The following is a 21536-nucleotide window of genomic DNA, read 5'->3' as shown; positions in this document are numbered from 1 at the left end:
TGGCTCCACAGAAACAAGGCAGCATCATGACAGAGGTTTTCCCAGAAATACTGGCACATAAACCCGTGCTGGAAACAATGGCTCTGCGAAGCATGCGGTAACAAGGCCCAGGTGTGGAGCAACAGGCCACAGGTGCACCCAATGCACCCAGCTGCACAAAATGAGCACTGGGACTGCTGAAAAGGGCCGCACCCACACTCCACACACTTTCTAACTCAAGCATGCTGTTTTACGTAGCAGTAGTCATGGACCTGGCGGTGCTGCATGCAGGAGTGCAGCTTTAAGAGCAGGAACTGCATCAGTGGCAACAGGCTGGCTGGCAGCGTAGGAAGATGAGAAGGAGAAAGCGGATCAACAAATGTATGCAAGTAGTGCACCTGAGGTGTGCACTATTACCCTGCACAAGGGCCACATATTGGGCCCTGACTGACAGGCAGATTCATACACTATACCACCTGAACATGGAGACCATCCTGGAATTTGTGGCACTCATCAAGGACGACATCCAGAGCATCATAGGCATCCAGACTGCCATGCCACCCCTGTTCAAGGTGGTGTCAGTGCTACACTTATTTGCCAGGGGCATATTCCAGCACTCAGTCTGCGAGATGCCTGGCATCTCGCAGTCTGCATTTCTCCTCTGTTCTGGTGCAGGTTCTGGATGTCCTCCGGCACCCTTTGTCCCAGCGCATAGCCCTACCAACCACACAGGCACAGGTCAATGCCCCCAAGGTCCACTTCCATGCACTTGTGGGCATGCCTAATGTTTTGGGAGCAGTGGACTGCCCACATATAGAGCTTGTGGCTGCCTCTGCCACAGAAGAGGTGTTTAGAAACAGAAAGCAGCACCACTCATTGAATGTGTAGGTCGTCTGTGATGTGTGGGATGTTTTTACCCATGCATCCGAGCCCTACCTCAAAACTGTGCAGTACTGACATGGAAAACATCATGATGGCCAGAGCTTCCCAGAAAATGCATGAAGAATAGGCTGCCACTCATTTTTGCCGATGTTATGGGCACAGAAGGGCACTGCCTAAAACCACCATTGGACTACCCACACAGTAGTCTGAAACCATTGGGAATGGCAATGCTGATTGCCAAAAGCAACCTAGAATTGTGGGGAATTCATTTTCTTAAATCCCAAAAATGGGTGCATTACCAGTACTCACCACTATCAGAAAGCCGGCGTTTTAAAACACCAGACATTGTGTAAAACTGAATAAATGAACCCAAAGCAGGCCAAAGAAAGACTTACTGAGAGGTGGATACAATGTAAAGTTATATTCTGAAGTGACTTGAAGGTTTATAACAAGACTGGCTGAGCTGTGGATTTCAGCAGTTTAAGTAAATTTGGACTGAAAGACACTAAAAATCTAAATGTTTAAAAGAAATGAGTGACCTACTTTTGAGTGTCACATAGGTTGAAATTGTTTAAATGTCATAGTTTGAAACTTAGAATCAGCATTCTAGCTGCATATGTAAAAATGGTTACTTTTATTTGAATGCAGAAAACTGGGTAACTAAAAGTGAAATTAGCTGGGGCCTGGCTTAAGGAACTGAATTCTGCCCACCAGCTACCCCCGACAGGAGTTGAGACTTGCACAACTGCTGTGTTCCCAGGCCTAGCTGCCTTTTGCTGTTCCCACCAAAAGGGATATGACACTTCTCTGATTGAATTACCAAGGGACTGCTAGAGACTAAACATAGGACCCAGGCAGAGGGTTTATTGAAGTGGCCATAAATGGCTTCCTCTTGAACAATGGGCCTTCCAGGGCCCAGGCAGATGGTTTATTGCAGGGGTCATAAAAATGGCTTCCTCTTGGCAGAAACTGGGAGGGGGAGAAACTGGAGACAGAGGCTGAGCCTGGCAGAAACTGGACAAACTGGTTTCTACACCATGTGACTTGGGAAACCACACCCCTGTAGCCAGAATATGGTTTTAGAAAAAGATGAATAACTCATAGTACGGACTTGTCATAATTATTTAAATGATACCATAATTCTTGTGATTTTTCTGCCCACATTTTAAGAGGTTTTTAGAACCGGTGGCATGATCTGGGGGCAAACTAGCAGTTAAGAGGGTATTACTTAAAATGTCTGCATGTGAAAAGTCTGATACTTCATCAATTAATGCCTGCATGCCTTGCACACATTTGGGTAAATTTGAGTAAGAATCTGATATTGGTAACCTGACCAAAAAGTGAAAAAGGTTGCCATTTCTGAATGCAAGCTCCCAGGAAGAGCAGATTTGGACAAGGTATACATCAGTAAATGCATGATGGGTGCATGTAATTTCAAACCACTGTGTAGCTATGAAATATGTCTTTTTGATCAAATATAGATTGTGTGTAATTTGACAGGGGTGGGTTCTCTGTATCATAAACAGACCTTATCATGATGACACTTCATTTCATTCCCCCAATCAAGGGGAAGAGGATGAAGTGGCCAATGACAAGTGGAGAGGGGTAGGGCCTAGGAAGCTAGCCTTTCCACCCACTTTCAAAACACATAAAAGCAGACAGTCAGGACAGATAGGGACATTCAATTCCATTTGCTGCAACGCGCTCTGCCGGACCACACAACATCCAGAAGATACTAGATTCAACACTTAGACTTTAAAACTCCAAAGAACTTGATTCAGAACTCAAAGCAAGGGCCTAAACCCACAAACTGAGAACTCTTCTCAGTGGGCCTCAGCATCCAGCAAACCTAACAGCGATAGCAGCTTCCAGGAGCCTTGCAGATCAGCGCTGGGTCCAGAGAAAGCTGTGCAGAAAGATCCAGAAGCAGTGCTGTACCCAGAGAAAGCTGTGCAGAAAGATCCAGAAGCGGTGCTGTACCCAGAGAAAGCAGAGCAGTATCCAGAACCAGAGGCAGAGCAGAGCTGACCCAGACGCTGTGCGCAGAGACCGTCCGTGGCGAGTGAAGAAAACCTGACCAGATCCGTGGCGAGGCCCATTCTATTTCTAAATATATTGTGAGTACCTAGCAGAACTGTGCAGAACCAATCTCTTAGTTAAAATAATATAATTCAATCTATTTTAATCTAACCAGAACTGTCTCCTAACTGTCACCTGTCATTTTGCAAAACTGTCACCTGTCATTTTCTAGTTGCTAGCTGTCACTTGTCAGTTTGAACTTTAAAATTTCAAATCTGAAAAACGACCTTTACCATATCGCTCATATCTCCGTGACCGTTTGTCTTAGAGACTTGTAGTAACTTTCCTCTGAAAGCTGGGAATCGTGGCTTTTCAACGAACCTATTCCCTATACTTTTGCCGCAATCGCGAAAAACGCACTCGCGAATTTTACCGCGATTTGCAAATTTCTCCACGTGTGAAAACAGCAGCTTCCTTGCTTTCATTGCCAAAAATTCGTTTAAACCTGTCAATCATTCCTAGAACATTGCTAAAGTAAGCCTGAACTAATTTAAACCAACTAATCCTCAACCTGAACCTCCAGAGGGAATTAAAATCATTTTAGCACATTTTCCAATATATTGCTATCACATATAAAAGCATTTTGGGCCTGTGTTTCAAACTTCTGTAGTCTAAGCTTGCTGGGGTGAACTGAATTACATTTGATTGCATTTCTGAGAACTGTGTGCTTTCCTTCCATTTCCTTGCATTGCATAAAGGGGGGAGGGGATTGCCAGAGAAAAGTGATTACATTGTTTTGTTGAAATCATATTGAGTATTTTCTGTACTGCATTTTCATTCAACATTACATCCATCTGAACTTATATAAAGCATTCTCTAGCACATTATTCTTCTGTTCCTATTCACAAGTGTGCTAGTGCCAGACTATCCATTATTGATTACTGCTCAGATTAAGTGTGATATTCAATTATTAATTTATTATAAAGTGTGATATATATATATATTGTTTCAATTCTCAAATAAACCTTTTAACTTGCAAAACAGAACTACTTCGTGGCTCAGTGGGGTCATGGGGATTCCAAGAGAGGGGTGTTATATAGGGGTAGTCATCCAGAACGCATGAACTGGACATAAAGATATATCAATAAGGGTTTTCATTCAGTATTCTAGACTAGGCTTTGACTTAGCTGTAGTGTTGAATTGAATCCTCTTACAGATGCAAACCTAACAATCACCCACTGCTGCGCCCGCTTCCCAGGATCAACACACAACTCTGTGGTCCTGCGGAACAGCACCCTGCCTGCGTCTATGGAACACTATGGATGACAGCAGACTTGGCTATTGGGTGAGTGAAAGCATCAACACACACACCTAGTTGAATTGGAACCAGGGCACGAGGGGGTGGGGGTTCGTTCACTGGCACCAATGCATGTCCCACAGCCACTATGCCAATGCAGGAACACAATTGGCTACTTAAGTGGGTGGCCACGACTGGCAACTACCACATGTGTCAATGGATGGACACGCCATTACAATCTGAGCACAGATGGACAGACGCATGCAATGCACTACAGGTACCAGATTGCATCACTGGCATGTCACAATGCCCACCATATCCCGCCTCAGCCCCTCCCACACCCATAAACCCATCCTTGCTAGACAGACCCTACACATGGCCTGACCAGCATTGCCTGTCACAGGGTGCATTGAGGCGAATGATGGCCCGCAACTGCACAGACCCAAATGCCTGTGTGACTCGCTCACATTGCTAGATGTATGCACTGTCCACTCACTTGAATCTAATGGTCCTCCATGTGTCCCATTCCTGGCAGGTGATTCCGGTTATCCTTTACTACCATGGCTGAGAGATCCCCAGACTCTGTAGGAAACAGCATGCAATCGGGCTCACATCCGAACACGGATGGCAATAGAGCAGACCTTTGGACTGTTGAAGGCATGTTTCCTGTGTCATCACTGTTCAGGTGGGGCACTCATTTACAGGCCAGTGAAGGTGGGGAAGATAGTCCTGGCATGTGCAATGCTGCACACTATGTGCATCATGCGGAGCATTCCCCTGCCCACGGACATGGACATGCCTCCAGCGGACGCTGATGGCGATGGTGACAGGGGTGGAGAGGAGACGTAGACATGCACAGCACCAACACAGGAATGTGAGGGATGGGCGTGCATGCCCACCAGGATATCAGTGGCACACACTGCATGTGAACTAAAGCAGGGTTAACCCCTTTGTCCAATGGTGGCTGGGGTAATAATGTACTTGTGCACGAAAAAGAATTCCACCGTTGGGCATATTAAATTTACTTTATCATTTTGATTCCATAAGGTCGGGTATCTGTACCTGATATCCTAATCAATGGCCTAGGTGTCATGACCACCTAAAAATCAAATACAGCACGAACAATGACCAGTTAGTTGATAGGTCTGGAAAAGACCCGGGGCTAAACTGATGTCGGAGCTGTTGAGACTGGGGGCTAGCTAGTCTTTTGGCTGTAGCTCCTGAGATTCTATCCGGGGCTACAACCAAAAGATCAGGGGCTATAGCCCTCCTAACCCCCTCCTAGCAACGCCCCTGAGTTCAGACAATTCATAAAAATAGAAATTGTATTTATTTTCATGATCAGCAAAAGACATGTGTAACGCATAAACACATTTAATAAAATTAACCCCATGGACAGTACCTTGGGTAGTTAGGTAGTGTTACATAAAGAGTGCCCACAGGGTGTAATTAGCCTCAGCCTTGGCATGTGATGCAGCGAAATAATAAAGCAGACCACTTCACAAAATGAATGTCCATACTTAAATGCCTTTGCACTACTATGTGTATTTTGAAGGAAACAAGCATCACTAAATGTGTGACTCACCACATCCTCCCCAACTGACCCTTCCCACCACCCCCTTCCGAATGCCCCAACCCCCAACACACCCTCCCCAAAACACCCTCCCTAGCATACCCTCCCCAAAACACCCCCTAGGATGCAGTTGTGTCACATGAACTATTGTTAAGGGTCACTTACGTGGCCTCTTGTCCCCGGACTTGCCCTTTTTAGGTGAACCTGACAGGCGCAGGGAGCGGCGCCTTGGGTTGCTCTGTTGGGATTTGCAAGGCGTGGTGACGGTAGAGTGGAGGTCAGTACCAGCCTTCTCCCTGCGCCCCAGGACCACCTGCAGGGAAAGGGTGATGGCCTCTTTCCCCTGATGGACCCTCTGTTCCAGAAGGACCGTTGTGCAGGTGGAGCGGTCCAGGGAACGGGCACAGCGCCAACTCCCTCTATTCATTCCAGGTGCAGCACACTGCTGCATTCCTCCTCCCACGGCATCAGCTTGATTGGGGAGGCCGTCCCACCACGAGTGGCCATACACTCCTTCCTGTGGGCCAAGAGCAGGTTGTGGATCCTCATGCGCAGGTCATCCCACCGCTTATGGCAATCCTTTTGGGTATGTGGGACGGGGCCCACAGCCGACACCTTCGTTGCCACCTCCTCCCATATGGCATTTTTGTGGAGTTGGCTGTGATCAGTGACGAACGTTGTCCACTATGGTGCTTTTTCGGTTCCATGTGATATTTTCGCCGCAAAAATATCGCCATACGAAAATAACACATTGACCCTGTGGTGGACATCCCCGCAACCGATGCATCATTTTTTTATGTACGGGGGACACCCCTGCAACCCCCGCACCTAATATTTTTGACACCAAAAATGGTTTATAGTCATAATGTCGAAAAAAAAATGTCGACAGACAAAAATGTCGACAGACAAAAATGTCGAAAATAATAATGTCGACATCCTATACTTATTGTGTAAAAAGTCATTTTTTCGAAAAAAAAATGTCGACATTTTTTTTTGTGACATTATGACTATAAACCCTTAAAACTATCAACACCTCACCCAACACCCCCCTGCCACCCCCCCCACACCCCCCAACCACCCTTTCACCCCTCATACTCAACACATACCAATTATTTATTTATTTATTTATTTATTCAATAAATAAATAACCTAAAAAAGGATCATTTACTATGGGGGGGTCCCCCCCTAAACCCCCCCTCACCCAACACCCCCCTGCCACCCCCCCACACCCCCCCAACCACCCTTTCACCCCTCATACTCAACACATACCAATTATTTATTTATTTATTTATTCAATAATTAAATAAATAAAAATTGTATTTACTATGGGGGGGTCCCCCCCAACCCCCCCTCACCCAACACCCCCCTGCCACCCCCCCCACACCCCCAACCACCCCTCATACTCAACACATCATATATATATTTATTTATTTATTTATGCATACACTAAATTAAATTTCGAAAAAATATCGAAAAATGTCGACATTTTTGTTTGTCGACATTATTGTTTTTCGACATTAATTTGTCGACATTTTGACTGTCGACATTATTGATGTCGACATTATGACTGCACACCACCAAAAATATCGCCTATGGCCGTTCCCGATGACCATATGTACGGCGATATTTTTGGTGGCGAAAATATTACCTGATACCGCTATTTCTATGTACCCCCCATGTACTCCAATGGAGTAGGACTGCGAAATTGTAAAAGAGGCCCTTGAAGATAAAACTCAAAAAGCCAGAGAAGCCATCATCCTGGCCAGAGAAACCGCTAAGGAGATCCATCTTCCCAATGTGGCTAATTTACAGCCCTACGAACTAGATAATTTTAACTTTCAACCGATCTCAGAAGCTGAGATGGTGAAGGTGCTAGCCAAGATGAAACCATCCTCTAATCCCTCCCAAAATTATCGTGGAAAACGAAGAACTGTTTGCCCCAGTGCTGTCCAAGATAATCAACGCATCCTTCTACGATGGTAGGATTCCTAAAGCCATAAAAAAGGTGACCATTATACCACTGTTAAAAAAACCGGGTCTGGATCCTAAAGATCCAAGTAACATGCGCCCAATCACTAATACCAATTTTGTTTTAAAAATCATGGACAAAATTGCTACAGGACAATTGCAGGCAGGCACACGTGGAAGCCAATAACATCCTGCTTGAGCAGCAGTCAGGCTTCCGTGCTGCCCATAGCACAGAAACTGCAATGTTAGATCTTCAAACGCGCATGCTTTCCATAGCAGACAAGGGCAAAACAGGGATTCTAATGCTTTTGGACCTAAGTGCTACTTTTGACCTTGTTGACCATAAACTGTTACAACAAGTCTTGGAGGAAACCGCAGGATGCTCAAAGGCAGCCCTGGCATGGTTAGCATCTTTCCTTACAGACCGTGTAGCTAGCATACACTGGGAAGAGAAGTTCTCAACACCTACCCCTATAAGTGCAAGTGTACCACAGGGAGCCAGTATTTCCCCTCTTCTCTTTAATCTATTCATGAAATACCTGTGTGTACTCTTGGAATCCATCGGCGTTCCTTTTACCAACTACGCCGATGATACACAGCTAGTGTTTGAACTGGAGGGTGACTATCAATTAGATAAGGAACCGATTATAATCATCTACAATCTGATAGACAAATGGATGGAAGACCGCTGGATGTGCTTGAACAGCAAAAAAAACGGAGCTTATGATTTTCGGCTCCAATCAAGCAAGGGGTAAGCTCGGTAAAGAATTCAAAGAGTTCACTATTAAAGACTCATGTATTAAGGTGGTCTCCCATGTTAAAACACTTGGGATGATGTTGGAGGCGCCTTGGGATCAGAATCTCAAATAAATTACCTTCACAAAAATAATGCATATTATATCAGGCTCCTGAGAGCTATACGCCCTCTTCTAACAGAGAACAATGCGGCCACAATAGCCAGGGCTATTATACTGGCGCGCCTTGACTACGGCAACTCACTTTTGCTGGGAGCATCTAAAAAATGCATCAGTAAATGTCAGATAATGGAGAACAATGCAGTTCGGGTCATAAAAGGCATCAACAGAAGAAGCCACGTGACAGAGGCCAGAAGATCCCTTCACTGGCTTAGAGTTGAGAGAATCCTCTTTAAATCTATGACTCTAGTACACAGATGTTTGTATGGAGTGGCCCCACCTTACCTTAGATCCAAGTTCACACGATACACCCCAAACAGGGCCTTAAGATCTCAAACATTAGGCAAGTTACAGATACCCCAGGCATCCCGAACTATGGGTGCCGGGAAATCTTTACCGGTTTGGGCAGCTCGGCAGTGGAACAACCTTCCAGCAGCTCTGAGAGCAGAACCAAACCTTACAATTTTCAGGAAAAATCTGAAGACCCACCTCTTTAAATAATGTGCCACTCCCTAGCCTTCTATTCTCTGTCCGCCTAACATGAATCTGTCTCTCTACGCCCTGATGCCTGCGGGCTACCGACGCATTACAAATAAATAAATAAAATAAAATAAATGGTTTCTGTCAGTACGATCAATTCCTGTTCCATGAAGCGTGGCTTCCGCTGGCACACACAGGGACTCTCGATTTTATGGCTGCAGTCAGGATGCTGGTATCACAGTGACCGGATGGCAACAGGAAGTTGGTGATTTTAAATGGAAGGAGTTTTCCAAAATATCCGCCTTCGAGCCTCCAGTTCCTGTGATGACGTTGTTTCCGGTCCCAGTGTTTCTGTTGCCGGTGTTTCCGTTGGATGCATGCTGGTAATGGGCCACTAGCATTTTTTGTTGACAGTGCCACCGCCTTTAGTGGTCTGTGCCAGTGTTTCCGTAATGCTGGTTTGCGTGCTCCAGCGGGGTTGTGATGTGTCGGTTATTCCCTGTTTGCAGTTGCTGGAACGGTGCCACCAGCATCACGGAATTGCCGCACATTATCGGAAACTCCTAATGAGGGCCAACTTTTTTCCAAAACATTTTGCCTGGTAAGTACTTATCTTAGGCTGATTTGGCCTATCGGATAGTCATTAGGGTCGTCTTTATGAGTTTGCAGTAATAGTGGGATAGGCAGTAGTGACCAGAGTATGGGTTATTCACTGCTTGTGAATGGTGGCATTAGCTACAGAGCGAATGGCTGTAAAGGTGATGGTGGTATTACCACATTCAGTAATCCCACAATTCCACACTGACATCTAATGGGACTTCTAAAGAGGGAAAACTAGCATCCCATAATTAGGAAGAGATGGCACAATTAACACCAGTGGTAACAGGAGTTCAATTTGGAGGTATTACAACTACACAAACCGCCAATGTTATAATGTGGCACTACGTCCCTTAAGGCCAGTGTTCACCAAGAACCCTGCTCTCTTGTATGAAGCGCCTCATACAACTGCCTTTATGGGCTTCACTGGTGGGTGGCAATCCTTACATAAATATTAGGATACAGGCAGCTGTACCTGAGGGGTATCCCTACCAGGAAACCAAGGGCATTTCTGAGTCCAATGGCTCGGCACTGTTCCTGTCATTGAGTGAGAAGGATAATACCTGCGTTGGAGAATGTGGACTACAGTTTCCAGAGAAGGATGTTACTAGTTGTGTTAATGGAGACTGGCATTCAAGCCAGAATGAACCCTCTAAAACCAGAAGCAGCCCCACTGAATGGCCGACTGCCAGAATACCTGCATTCATGCAATTATGTGATTGGGCCTTGGGCCTCCTCCCACAATATCCTTTAAATGATCATTGACTGCTCTATAATGTTATATAAAAAATTGGGCATGCAATTCTTAGCAAGGGCGATACCACCCAGCTAGAGTCCGTGCATAGGGAATCTCAGTCAGCACCTGCACTCTGCCAAGACTCTATGTGATGGCGAAGGTCTGCTTCACACCGAGAGGCAGACCAAGAGGCATTGCTCCCTGCATTCACTTGACTCAGGAGTACCCGCTGAGTTCCACGCCTATGGGAATAGGCCAGACTTCACATAAAGAAGTGAGAGCACTGGACAGCTTGATGGGTTTGAGCAGAGCTGACAAATAGCTATGAAACAACGTTATAACCCATATGACTCGCTGGCACATTAAAGAGATACCTGATTACAAGCTTCTCACCACTTGGCACACCTTTTTAAATGCACCTAAGTGGTCCAAAGCACACCACTATCTGTAACTTTAGACCCCTACTTAGCATTGAGTACCATGCAGCATCAGGCCCAGTATCCCCTTTAGTGATACAGAAGCCCATCCAATCCTTCCACTATTTGTTATGAGAGACTAAGCACTGGTTGAATGAATAGTGGTCCTGTGTTACCCCAGGGCACTGTATGATAAATGCATCTTCCTCCGACCCAGTCACCATGGACCATGAGTTTGACCCTAGAAAACAGGGTGATGATCTAAGAATGTCATCTTTAAGATGTGAGACTTTCTGAGCTGAGATTGTCATGCTGACTCCATCATTAACACCTTACTTGTCTTTCATAACATATATCTATAAGCACAACAAGTGCTCTGAATGCAGTAAATACTGTGCTGCCCTAGGTGTGTTCTTGTCCAACTATAAAGACTGGAGGAGGGTATCTTTACTTCTGCCCTCTATAATAACCGCTGACAGATTTTAAAAAGAATTTACATTGAAGGGATAGTTCACTCTCACTCCCAAAAGATGGGCAATAATCAAAAATATGTGTAAAACATATTTTTTAAAGAAAGTTCCTATGTAAAATTTTGAGCAAATGAGTGCATGGGGGCATCCATTTTGTAATTTCAAGCAGCCTCCTCTGTGCATGTTAAGCTCTGCTCTGGCGGCACTAATCAAGCAGCAAAAGCCCCGACTGGGAGCATTTGCTTACTGCAGTCAGAGCAGAGCTTAACGTAGAGAGAAGGCTGCCTTCACTTTCATTTTACATTTTCTGTGCTCCCCAAGCCAAGGGTTACACAGAAAACGTAAAATGAAAGGCAGAGCAATTATAAATACTTTGCCGGCTGCCGGCTGAGTTTTCATAAGTGCTGCTACTTTCATTTCTAGTTTTCCGTGCGCTGGAAACTAGAAAAGAAAGTTGCAGCAATTATGAATACTGTGCCGGATGCCAGTGAATTATTAATAATTGCCTGGACTTGTCTACAAGAAAAAGAGCAGCAATTAAAAATACAACAATGTATTTATGATTGCTGTGGTTAGAAAACCACAGAAATCATAAATACAACAACGTTGTATTTATGATGGCGGTGGCTTCAGCTTTGAGTCTCTCCTGCTCCCCCGTACTGGGGGAGCCTGGGAGACTCAAAGCTGAAACCACTGCAATCCTAAATATACTCCTTTGAACCCAGCAACCCTGGAGCCTCTTCCGTGTGGAAAGGTGGTCAGATGTGGTGGCAAAGATGTCCCTTGAAGTATACTCAGTTGGACCTTTTGCAGCTCTGGGTGTAAAGCAGCACTACGCCAGGGTACCCCCTCCTCTGGGTGATATGCAGCAATCTGGCTTCCAGCAGTCATGAACATTCCTCTGGTCCCTAGGTGATACCACAGGACTTCTTTGGCAGAAGATGTCCAGGCACTCCTCTTCTGGACTCATGGAGACCCCTTCTCCGGATGGCAGGCACACAGGACTGGCTTCCGGGCTACTTTGGATGAAGAGCAGCAGTTGCATGATGATCCTTCGTAGCTCAGAAAGAGATTGCCTATCCAGGTCCTCTCCTTGATTCTGTCCTTTGGTCAGCTCGACAGTCTTCGGATACCTTGAGGAAATGCATCAGCAGACTTCCTTCAACTGGACCCAGGATACTAGCTTGAGGTTTCGATTTTAGCATCAGTTCCAGCCGGGCTCAGTCAGACAATCACACACAAGTGCATTCTTGCAGGCAGTCAATCAATCAGGCTCACAGGCATTCAGGCCATTCACCAAAATCCAGACACCCATATCACAGTATATGGATTGGAGTGAACACCCAGCCATTCAGGACACTACAGTGCATTCATGCCAGTTTTAGTCAGGGCTGGCCCAGGCATTGTGTCACACAAACTAGACACCCACAACACAGAATGTGAGTTGATTCTATACTCCAATCTTACATGTTCCACCCCAAGGGTGTACCCACAACACAGAGCCACTGGAAAGGCTCCAGCCAGTCTGGCAGGAGGCAGCCCCTGAGCCATGTATAGTCCTTCCACCCAACAGCCATTCAGGGGAAGGGACAGAGTCAGGGCTTCCCAGGACGTTGGGAATGAAGGGGTAAAGGCAATAGAAACAAAGAGGCTACAGTGGCCATCTTGTCTTTGTTCAAGAATCCATGAATTCCATTGGCGGAGCCTGGGTGTCCCAAAAATGGAGGACACTCAGAGCCATTGTCAAGTCAGCATGTAGCTGCCACCAGCCCATACCCTGCTCTCTGGGCAACACACAGGACCCCAAAACATACACTAGGGCAACAAGGTTGTACCCCTACCAATGGGTGCCATAAAGGTATCCCATGCGTGTTTTCACCAAAAGGAAAAATGAAGAGCCGCCCTGCCAGAGATCCAGGCTGGACATCAGTTGCAGAAAACATACAGAAAACCCAAGGACTGAGAGGCTGTGTCCCTCGAAAAGGCATTGCCAGCATCACACCATCCCACTGTCAACCTAAGATCTAGACCACAGATTCCAATAGGATAGCTACTATGCCTACCTGGTATGCCCAGGTTTAGGGAAGTATCCCACTTTTTTTGAGCGCTCATCAGAACCCTATGGTAAACCTGGGGGTCTTAGTAAAAGACGATGGATGGAAATGCTTGAGCTAAAAGGCATATTGATAACTCAGAATTGATATTAGTAGCAACCTTTTCCAACTCTTTTTCTCTTATGTTTGCTATTCCAGGTGGCACCAAACATATGCAAATCAGCCTTGAATGTGCACTCCGAGAACAATTGAGCCTAATCATCAAGGCCACATAGTTTAGTCTACTCAAGACCCCAAAATGCTTGGATTCAAAAAACCTCTTGTAATAATTTGAATGATGCTTAGGGTTTTATTTTCATGTTGTATCCCACGTTTATTGCCAAAGCTCCTTCTATCTTACTCTAATTTGGATCAGATTTATTTTTTAAAGATGTACAAAAAGCTTAATATCCTTTCTTATCAGGCACATTGAGCCCTGCCACCACCATCCTACTCTGATGGCTGTTGCTGAAACATACATTCCACCGCCTGATACAGCTGCACGCATAGCCATGTACTCTGACTTTGCTACCATTTCTCATTATTCTCGTTTTTATTTGAAAGAACCAGAAGGCCTTCTCTGTCTGTGCCCCAAGACTCTTGATCCTCCTCCCTGTCAACACCAGACCCGCCCCCTCGTTTTTACATTTCAGGAAGGAGCTGAAGACCCCCCTCTTCAAGGAATGGCTCCACCCTAACACATAGGTCCACACCCTCCACTCCCCACCCTGCCTGAGACTGGATGATCAGCTCCCCACCGTTTCCTCCCCTGGTTGCTTGAAGATCCCTTGCTGCCAAATTGCCCCCCCTACTCCTCCCCTGTCCCTTGTATTTTCACTTGCGTCACTGTATCCTTCCCCCTCGGATCTGTTGCTTCTCGAAGCTAGGTATGTGCTCAATAAATCCCTTAATAGTAACAATAATAGAAATAATGGATAGTGACATTGCCATTTTAGTCAACAACACAAGCCCATCTCCCTCCTGATGCCCTTCAGACATTCCAACACCTTCCTTTCAATACCAATCTGTTATTTCAAAATACAGCCAAATCAAGAGATAGTGAAGTGGGTGGAATGTGGTATGCAAAGGTGTGTTATTTATATTCATAATATCTCCTGCGCAACATAATTTTCGTTTAAGACATTCGTCATGTAAGAATTCTGCCATTATCTGTAACACCTATTTCTGCATTGCTGGGGAATATTGAACAGAGGTGTCATGGATATATATATAGGGGAGCGAGAGACATCTGAAATCCACCTGGTGGCATCTATGTGATGATGCGCATTTCTTCGGTGTCTGTAATGCATATGGGTAATGTGCTTTTTTTGGACATAGGATGCAAGTCGAGCGGTACCAGCTGTTTTATCTAGCTTGAATTGGTGTTGCTGATCCATTTCTCGCTTGAAGAAAAATAACTTCACCATGTGCCTGTGTACTTCTAGTGGTGTAACTCGAGTACAGGCTATAAAATTCAAATCTTGCAAATCTTGTGGGACAACGGTGTTGGTAAGATCGCCCCAAATCTGGACCAGGTATTGTCCCATCTGTTCTAGGAACCTTTCTGTTCAGGTCTTCTTTGATGATCACTAAGAGAGCTGGATTCGGCTGTTTGGTTGTCCTCCTGTATATATTGGTCTGCACATTTTCCTATATTCTTTTTCGCTCAGTGGATACTGTACTACGAGTCACAGTTCTCTGGTTACTGAGGGAATTGTGGTATTCAAGTAGAGGAGTGTCAGACGTGGCAGCGGATGTTGGTTGTGAGATCTCAGGTGATTCTGGTAGAGAACGGGTTGGGGGCCAATATTCAGAGCTTATCTCTGGGGATGGTAGCTGTGACTGGACTGTCAGAGGTGGTGGCCGTACATAAGGAGGGGGTGGTGGTGCTGAAAAAGGTGCTTGTCTCTCAATGTGTTCATCAATTCACCAGATGTGCGCACACAGATAATCAGATGACAAGCAGATTTGTCTGAAATGTCATCATTTTGAACCTCAAGAAATTTCTCAAACCAGCTCATCCATTTACCCCACTTAGATCCAAAGGAAGTGGACTGTCGAATGTGGCTGATCCTGTATTCTCAGCATCACACATGATGAAGGAGAGAAGTTCCTCTTTTAATAATGTAGATGGATTTAAAAGGTTTAACACCTCTTTTTTTATGCTGTTGAAACTTTTTAATGTAGGTGTACTCAAGTCAAAGTAGTTATTGTTAATATTTTGTGACATTCAAGTATGCCAGCATTATTACCTCAATAAGATGGAAACGTATTGAAATCTTGTCAGATTTGGGGAGCAAAAGTGCATTAGCAATCTTTCCCCCGTTCTATGCAGCCGTTAGGAAGTCCTGAGAACACTATCCTCCAGAGGCGATGCAGGCAGAAGATGCTGCTTGCCATGATGCACAGAGGGAGGAACCGGAGCAAAGCAGGGAAGTGCTGAAGGGCGAAAGACCATCAAAAAAATAACAAGGTGATGCATAGACAAAGGTACGCTGGATACATACACACGCCTCACTATCATTATCCTGCCCAGATGAATGTTCTGGAGATTTTGTTGCAAGTCTGTTCTTTTTCGGTAAGTTACAAAATGGAAGATGAATAGCCAGGATAATGCAGTGTATGCAGACCTTAATATAGGTTACTGCATTGTCATACAGATTAGTACAGAGTGCACCGTACCATCCAGCATTCCTTTTCATTCTTCAGGTACTGCCACTTGTTTCCCTCTTGACCTGACTACTTTTTCCTCTTTAATGGTCACTTCCAGATGCCCCATGACCAATCGTGAGGCATATACATATTATATTTTTATTTTTTATTTTTATTTACTGTGCATTAGTTTATTGAAACAAACATTAAGCACTTTACAAAATTAAAATAAAGTTACAGTTAATCTTCATATTTTAAAATCACCTTAAATCAATCAAAATTATTCCAGACAATTAAGAACAACCAAACAAGTTTAAAATCATCTTCAATTAAAATAAAGTAAGACCTCAATTGGTCGTACCTAAAATGCTTTTTAGACTCTTTCACATCTCTACAATTCTTTTAAACAAATTCCAAATGTCAAAGACAGCACTAACCACAATAGATTGAGCACCCACGATTGTTGACCAAAATTGATCCTCTTATGTTATACAGGGAATTTCCAAAACGACTAAAGCCATTCTTGTATAAGTCCTCTAAAACGGTGCACAATGTTAAAATATGTTGTGCAGTCTCTATCTCTGAATTGCAACATCTGCATACAACATCTTGCGGAACAATATCATGCCAACAATTAATACATTCATTGGTGGGGAGAATGTTAAAACGGAGATAGAGAATAAAGTGCTTTTGCTCAGAACAGCTACTTTTAATTAAGTAGCTGTGTGGGGTATTTCCTTTGAAAATTTGTTACGAGTATTCTTTTTATCTTTTACTTTGGTGAAGTTTCTCAATATTAGAATATGTGTCCCATTGTTGGGTCTTTAATTTGATTATTTATTCGTAATCATGGCGAGTTTCTAAACAATCCTGATCAAGACCCAATATTAACAAATGTTTTTCTGTGAAGCACTTTAAGTCTGCAACAAATTGATTCAAATATATAGACATTCCATTACCCAACGGCTGTAGAAGTGTATTAGAGCTAAGATCTGATTCTTTCAGCTTCGCACATAACATTACTCTCATAAAACACCAAAGCGAATACAACGATGGAAGACCATACGCCTGCCTCAAGGCTTCTACTGGGACTGCTTTCGGGAGATTAAATATGGATCGCAACAACTTTGCTTCCAATTTTCCCAGCCACTTGACCTAATCCAAGGATAATACCTCAAGTGCGTATAATATTTATGGTACTATACTTACTTTATAGATCTCTATAAATCCATCAATATTCCCACCCACTATTCTCAATAAAATTCTTAATACCCAACAATTGTTTTCCAACTTTTTCATACACAAAATCTGCATAATGTGAGCAGGTTGGCTTTCTTTTCACTGGGAATCCCAAATATATACATTCTTGTATGTTCTCTAGTGCTGAATTGTCCAATTGCCATTTGTGCTTTTCAGTGACTGTACGTCTACTACCAAGGACATTGTACTAGTCTTTGATATGTTGATTACCATCTCGTTTTCCCTGGTGTAACTCTACAAGCGCTGTCAGTGATCACTGCAGGCCAATGCAAGTCTGACCATAAATTATAATGTCATCTGCATAGGACATGCTAGTGATCTTAATTAAATTTATTTTTGGAGGGAAGTTACGTGTTGTAAGTAGAAAAGCATTCATATCAGCAATGAAAGCGTTGTACAGTATTGGGCCCAAGATGCAGCCCTGCTTTAGACCTCGATTTGCAGATGTGTATTTTGATTGGTACCCATTAGAACTGAGACATACAGTCATTAAGGTTTTTGTGTACAGAGATTGGATAAAATAGAGCAAATGCAGGTCTATGCCCCATTTCTTCAGTTTTCCCCACAATTCAGATCTTTGAATCCTGTCAAAAACCTTGAAAAGGTCCACATAACTGAAATATTAACCCGATCCTTTCCCTTTAACCCGTGAGGAAATCAGAAATTGCAAAGTGGCGGTATTTGTTAAAGTATTATATGATTTTCTAAAACCTGTTTGAAAGGTGACTAAGATTTTATTGTCTTCTAGCCAATCAGACAATTGCTCAAGAAGTAAATTGCCAAATCATTTTTGACTGAATTCCATCATTGCCAATGGGCGATCATTTGACGGCTCCAGTCTGTCACCCCTTTTAAAAACAGGTACTAGTGTGGCTTTTCGCCAGCTAGCAGGAATGTTGCCAGACAGAACTATGTACTGGAAGAGAATATTCAAAACCCTTGCCCACACAGTAGGATTTTTTTTAAATATGATATTGGGAATACCGTCAGGGCCAGCTGCCCTTGATGACATCGATTTCACGATCAATCTAACAGGATTTTCTTGAGGATGTTATCTTTGATATTATTCTGAAAATAAGAGCTAACAACCCAACATTCGTTATAATCCTCATAATTCTGTTGTGGAGAAAACGTTAGTGGCACGTAATATAGGTCCTGAATATAACGTGTCCAGACCTGCTGCAAGATTGGATTCAACTCACTTGCGAAAGTCGTTGTAGTCCTGCAAACATTTGGACGCATTATGAGTTTTTAACCAAAACAACAGTTTCTGCAAGCTAACATTTCTTATAGAATGTTTGTGATTCGTGTGCTAATTCCTATATTTAGTTAACAGATTCTTTTATGCTATATCTAATTGACAATTTGCTCTGACTTTCTTAAGCTCTTTTCGGTACAAGCTGTTCCACTCTGCAATAACATGATCATAAGGAGCAGAGTACTGGTAATATTATTACTCTTTGGTCTCCATTTTCTATTTATCAAAGTATCTACCGTTGTAATGAGCATTTTTTCCATGTCCCACGCTGTGGCGCCAAATGCATCTGTCAATCCAACAAGGTCCTGCGCCAATAATGAATTAGTGAATTTGATGTTATCGGCCGACCATCTGAGTCGGTTGCCTTAAAAATTTCAAGTAGGTGTAATAAGACTCTGAGCTACCAACGGATAGATTTTCAGATAAGTGTTCCATCCGAGTACCCCATGGTCACCCAGCTTATTATGAGCTATCGTGATGTGGCTAGAGCTTGTATACAAAGCAGGACTAACGTAATCAGTAAAGGACTGCGAGATGCCATTAGCCCAGGTATAATTGGCTTTCTGACCTTCAAGCACAGAGGCATCCAGGAATATTAGGTCAAATTAATCCTCGATTTTAAGCCAAGAATCAGGGTCCCGAATTACAAGTGCATCCTCCAAATGCAAATCCCTTTTATTAAGAGAGAGAGGACCCGTTTGGCCGACTGTAGAACATTTTCCTGCGATTGGTTAATGGTCCTTTTAATTTTCCTAAAGGCAATTAAAGTATAACCTAAGTCAGCAATGCCACCATCAGTGGCGAGGCGAATTCCACCAATGCCCAATTTGTTGAACTGTTCCACAAGGGTAGTTCGATTTTCAAGATATCCGTGGATTGTATTACTGTAAAGTAAAAGTATGATATCTGTTGGAAGATAGACAGAAGAGTGGGCCTATAAAAGAAAGTGCTGTTGGTCGACGGACAGTTTTCCTTCACAATAATCCAAGTGCCAATATCTTTTAGGGCATTAGGATGTATAATTGGAATCTTGATCTGAGGAACAGATATCATATTCCCCAGTAATATTGGCTGATCAAATTGCAACCCATTTATAACAGGTCCATGAGATGTTGGAGTTAGGTCAGATGTTTCTGTAAACAAATCTTTACTTTGCGTCACTTTCTTTTGCAAAGGCTGCTCTGTTGTCTTCAACACATGGGTTTTCTTGCAGCCAATCGTCAGTGGACCTTTCAGATGGGCTTGCCGAATATGGCTGTCAGGGGTGCGCTTTTGAACCAAGAATCACTTTACACTGTGGTCAGCCTTTATTTCCTGAGAATCAATTGATTTTGGCTTTAATGTTTTAGGTGCAGGGTTGGTCGATTCAATATGAGGCTGTCTTGCTGGCGAACGTCTTTTATCCTTTATAGCATTTCTTAGCTCTGTTGGGGGGGGGAGGGGAATATGTATCTCCTCAAAGTGCCCACCAAAACTTTGTTTTCTATTTGGTCTGTTTTTACTGCCAGGTTATTTTCTTTGCCGCTAGTTTGTCTGTTTGCTTCCTTGGTCATTTTGGGCCGCTCCCTGGTTGACCTCTGCCACTGTGACTCTGTTACTTTTTTTACTAGCACATCAAATAGAACGAACATTTGCATCATTAGGGCTTTGGCTGCACATTGTTCATATATAAGTGATGACCTAGACTGTGATTGGGCTTGTATCTTTGCTACTGAAGTTTCTATTGTGCTCCGCTTTGCATTGCATAGAAATTTCATTTAAATGTGAATCTTCACCCACAATACTGGATTCATCTGAGATCGAAGAGTCTGAGCCATATCTGGAGTATTCGACAAGTTAATGTCAATAGCGTCATCCATGTTTTTTTACATAATCTAATGTTGCTCACCCCCAGTGAAGCCCTCTTTAGATTGACAACAAGCTTTAATAATGAGTTGTTGTCAAAAGCCTCAGATAATGATAGATCTACTTCTTCATTCGTATGTACCGGGGAACGGCTCAAGTCGGGGGAAGCTTGGATTCAAAAAGGGATGTAATAACTGCTTGTATGCTTAGTTGAGGAGCTTGACGGGGGTAGAGTCCTGTTTTACACTTTTATGTTTGGCATAGCGTTTATTATGTACTGCGATGCTGCGTAGTGTAGCTTTTCAAGGCATTACTTTGCTTATGTACAATCAATGAAGACTTAATCTCTTACCTTAGTGGTGACCAGTTTTGCAAAATAAGAGAAAGGAGGGCGGGCTAGATGGCAAAAAGTGACCACACCCTCACTCAAACCTTCGGCGCCAAAACAAAAGAACACTCACAAGATGTGTAAAACGCAACTTTCCAAGTGTTAGTGACAAGTTTTTAAAGTATTCTTCGTGAATCACCTTCAAGCCTCTGCGGTAGCTCTGCGGTACGCTCTGCGTAGCGTAGCAGGTTTTATGATGAGGCTCCTCCTTCACAGTTACCAGCAAAGGTAGACTCGACTTTCACCAGCAGCGAGACAGCTTGCTCCCAAAGACTGCAGCACCTCTGCAGTAGCTCCGTGGTACGCTGCACGTAGCGAAGCAGGTTTTATAATGAGGCTCTTCCTTCACAGTTACCAGCAAAGGCAGACTCGACTTTAACCAGCAGCTAGACAGCTTGCTCCCAAAGACTGCAGCACCTCTTTGGTTTTTCAGTTAAGGGAAGTTAACACATGAGAGGGAAACACAAAAGGAGTGATAGGAAGATGCAGTTTGCAAGCTAGGACCCAGGAAGTGTGGTTTCAACTTCCTTCTAATGATAGGCCAGGTTGAGCGTGAGTGGGCGAGGAACCGAAATAGTGAAGTGAATGATCAGAAGATGACAGAGCAATAGACATGGTACATAAGTGGAGGAGTCTGCCTTGCAAGAAGGGATAAAGGAGGTTCCCACCAGTGTGAGTCGGGAGGTTTTGTAATCTTCTAAGGAGGTGC

Source organism: Ambystoma mexicanum, chromosome 6q (genome assembly GCF_040938575.1).
Source record: "Ambystoma mexicanum isolate Mex_15411 chromosome 6q, UKY_AmexF1_1, whole genome shotgun sequence".
NCBI lineage: Eukaryota > Metazoa > Chordata > Amphibia > Caudata > Ambystomatidae > Ambystoma > Ambystoma mexicanum.
This window is presented reverse-complemented; position numbering follows the sequence as displayed.